Source organism: Nestor notabilis, unplaced genomic scaffold, assembly GCF_000696875.1.
Source record: "Nestor notabilis isolate BGI_N333 unplaced genomic scaffold, ASM69687v1 scaffold24807, whole genome shotgun sequence".
In the NCBI taxonomy this organism is placed as follows: domain Eukaryota; kingdom Metazoa; phylum Chordata; class Aves; order Psittaciformes; family Psittacidae; genus Nestor; species Nestor notabilis.
The window spans coordinates 27,380-31,756 of NW_009938281.1; positions in this window are offsets into that span (position 1 = coordinate 27,380).

A 4,377-nucleotide genomic window follows, 5' to 3' on the forward strand; every position below is an offset into this window, starting at 1 on the left:
CAAGGACAATGGACTGGCACAGTTGTCTCCTCTAGCCCTTCTCGTACTATTCCTACCAGGCTTTGAAACAGAACTGCATGAAAAAGAAGAAAAAGTTGGAGAGTTGACAACTTCCCAGTGGTCTGCTAAGTGCAATCTCACTGAAACTTCACTTAAAAACATGGAGGAGCATCTCCCACGATTCAGGAACTCCAGTCCCATGCTGGTTGTTTCTATTAATCCTTACCCCTAAATAATATTTCATATGTAATAAAGTTATCCCCTGTTAAGCCTGGTGAGCACTTGTGAAAAAGGGAGAATTAATTACAAATGGTGGCAAAAGAAAGCTCCTGCTCAGCAAGTTTTAGTGTTAACTGATAGTTGTTATCTTCCCATTGTGCTTCTCTTTCACTGATTAGATTTGACACAGTGGGAGTGATCTAGCTTCAGAGTCACCTCAGATTAATGGGAGCCTGGACCTGAACTTTGGCTTACTGCCACCAACCTTTGAAGAAGGGTTTGCTTCCTATTCAATAGCATTTATTTTGGTGTTGCATTGGTATTAACAAAAAGCAGTTAGAGAGAGTAGGCACTGCCTTTTGTAATATTGCTACTGCTGTGTTTTGTGTATATGTGTATGGTTATAACATATTTATGGTTTTAATATTTACAGACTCTAGTTGCTAGGTAATTGGCAGCTGTGCTTTCTTATTGTACAAGACAGGAGTTCAGCATGTTCTTTGATCCTGCTGGTCGTGCCAATAGATACTTTACCAAAGTCAGTTAATGGTGCTTATTGAAAAACACTGGTGCAGTTTTTCACATTCTAATATGCTGAAGGCAAAAAGACCAAACCCTTAGATGTAAACCAGCATCTGATTAATGCTGTACAGGTTTGCATTTAGCTCAGGAGCAAGTCCCAAAGGGCTCTTGATCCTGCAAGAAACTCCTGGTTCAGTTGAAGACTGAGCAGCCTGAAGAAGATAACATGCTGCACCTTGTAAGACTGAGCCCACTGGCCCCACCAGAAATGTTTCCTTCCCACAGATGGCACAAGCCAAAAGGGCAGCCACAGTAACACTGCATGAGCAATTCAGACCATGAAATGCCTTCGGTGATCTTTGTTAAATGTTCATATTCCATCCAGCCCTTCTGTATATAATAAACACTTCATTCTTTAGAACTAGAACAGCTATTAGACCTAGCTGGAACTAAATATTTATCAGAACTTTGGACTAAATTTTCAGTTACGTATCATGCATGTGGCGTGCAGTTTCCCAGGGAATTCTGCATTTGGTTTGGGATTTTTTAAAGAAGGATCATCACCATCATTGCTGCTAACAATTGAAATTTGAAAAAGTAATTGTAACATGGAAGAAAATGACAAAAGATTGATAAAATGTTGTTTAGTGGTGCAGCCCTAAAGCTTCATAATGTATATATAGAAGAAATGGGTCTCAGATCTTTTAAATACTTAAATACAATGTAAAGTAAATATCACTTTCATATCATGTTCTGAAATCCTCATTAAAAAATATTCATGTTAAGCCTTGCACAAAGTCCACAGAGACAAAACTGCAAGATGGTTAGAGGTTGTATTCCCAGCCCCTAAGTACTGTTCTGAAAAGATTTCTGCAGTTTGTCCCCTAGAACAAAGCAGGATATGCACAGCAGAAGTTTCTTTGATCCAACAGATAGCCAGCAAAACTGTACCAGCAAACATTTTGAAAAGGAAAAAAAACCCAATGCATTTGTAAACATTTTTAAACTATTTTGCTTCAAATATGATTGTGATTTTTTTTCTTACGTTACTTTGTAATATGTCAGAAATATTTGTGAATAGCTGAAATACCTTGTCCTTACTTTAAAGTCATCAGTAAAGGAGGCTGTTACTGGTTACTAACTGGAAATCTTGTCTTCATTTCTGGGTCAAAACTCTCATTTTTATTGCAGTGAAATGAACCAAAAGATGACAAGTAGCTCTTGTTACCAGATTTAAAAATAAAAGTGTATTTCACTGTTTTTACTATAATACAAGAACATTAGATGTATTATCCAGAAGGAAGAATGACAAATTTCAACCTACCTTTTTTTTTTAACAAACATTTTCACAAGTAATTAAAGAGCTTCTGCAATATAAATTTTCCATTTTACAACAATCAGCAACTATCATAGTTCCACACACTGCTGCACAAACTGTTCCATTCTTTGGCACCCAACACGCTTTTTGCTGCTTTACAAACGGCCCTTAGAACCCCATTTGAATGAATTCAGAAGGTGAACAGAAATAAGTGCTCAGGTGACACGGGGAGGATTTGAGGTCTCTGTTCTATTTCATCCTTACAGCCAAACATGTAACACCATAAAGCCTTGTGACCCCTGAAGCCTCTGCTGACCGTGGTCAGTCTGTTTGAGTCTGGCTCTGCGGGAGCTGCTCTGGCTGTAAGTCACTCACCCCTGCAGCTGGTTATGCTGGGACACTGCATGTGTCACCTTCTTTCAGTGTTTCTGAAAAGGCGAGGTCAGGTCAGTGGTTCTGCTGTGACGATCCTTCTCCAGCTCCTGCTGCTCCCGCCCTTCCAGGCAGCTCCATCCAGCCACACAGCGCCAGGACAGAGCAGATACTGCTGTCTTTGTGTCAGCCCTAGGGAAGAGATGGGAATACGGCCTGGGGTCTTCCTCCGACGAAGGTTCTAACTACCCTTTCTGCTTTGGGTTTTATAAATAGGTAACTGTGCCAAAATAAATTTCTGCTTAAATACTCAGGCAAGCAGAAGAAATTGCAGTAAATTAACATGAAAACATTTATGAAATGTAGTATAGCCTCTTGCTAGCTTAGGATTTAATGTTTTTAAATTATGTTAAACTTTTAACCTCCCAAATCCCCTGAAAATACTGTTTCTTTGTAAATTACAGGTACCATGACCAGCAACAGTGTGTGCACTTACTGTATCTGCTGACATCAACGTGATTACAATAAAAGGGACTGATACAAGCTTTCATTTCCAAGTTCTATTCTATATGGACACTTCACCCATCACCAGAGTCACCAGTGAGTGCTTTCTTTAAAGCCTTTTCATTGTGGAGAAAAGCTGCCCTAAGTTTCCTTCAGTAAATTGCCCTACACTTGGAGGCCAAAGAATTAGTTTTAATATAGTTGGAGACTGCAGTAACCACACTCATGAGGCTCAGATTAGTCATGAGAAGAATGCTCATGACAGCAGCCACCATCATCCTATGCTGTCCTCTGGAGAAAAGATGGAACAGCAGCACTTGCCTCTAACGCAAGAGCCAGGTCTCTCTACACACACACCATTACAGCTTGAGCCTCCCTGAAGATGAGGCACAGTAACTGTCACAAGGATTGCTAACCTCAGAGACTTCGGCTCAAGCTGTGCCTTTGACAGTCACCTTAAAACCTGTGCACTCTGCATTTAAAGATAAGATAGATATTCAATGAGATAAACTACAGCTGTAGTCTTCAGGATTTTAATTATGACTGTTGGAGGGTCGTTGTCAACTAAGGCCCAGTTAAATCCTATTCAATTTTTATTTATTTAAATCCATACCTCAAACACCAAATTATCAAAAGTGTTCTGGTAGTTTCAACACTTACTTTCTTACTGGCTGGTTTATCCTGATGTCCTCTAGTCACACATGGTTTTATGACTTCAGATTTTCCACGCCAATGAAACAGAGATGAGTGATACATTGGTGTAAACCTGCAATTTTAGAAAGAAATACGAGACATTTTAGTGGTAAATTCCACCAGTGGCTTGAAAGAACATGGAAACCTCCTCAAGCTTTGAAGTACGCCTTCTGCATCAAACTGACCTAGTGGTAAGTAAAGAAATGCATTCTGAACATCCAAAATGCTTTATTTGGTTTAGAGGAAGAAGCCAACAGACCACAAATACCTTCACAGACCACAAAGACTACTTTAAGAGCACAGCCTGAAGCACCGATAGAGTTCAGACACTGGCTCCATGTGGGTTTTCAAGACCGTAAATCCAAATTAATCTAACCCCATTCTAGCTGCTCTGCGTTTACCAGTTCTTCTTGTGCATTTGTATGACCTCTTCCAAGCCCAAATCCTGTTCCTTTGCTTGGAAACAAATTGTCCTTTAGAGAGTGCTCTTGCTGGTTGCTTTGGGCTGAGACAGCCTATTCTTTGGAAATCAAATGGTTTCTTTTTTATTTCTCTCTCTTCCTAAACTTGACAATCAGCCTGGGTAGCATTACTTACACCAGGGCAGTTGCTGCAATTACTGGATGCGAGTGTTCACTGGACTGTTCATGTTAGGTTGCCCTTTTTCTCCTAAGGAAACCCTAATTTAACTCCAGAGAGTCAGACGGGATATTACGCTTACACATGCTTGATATATGTCCAAAGTATAG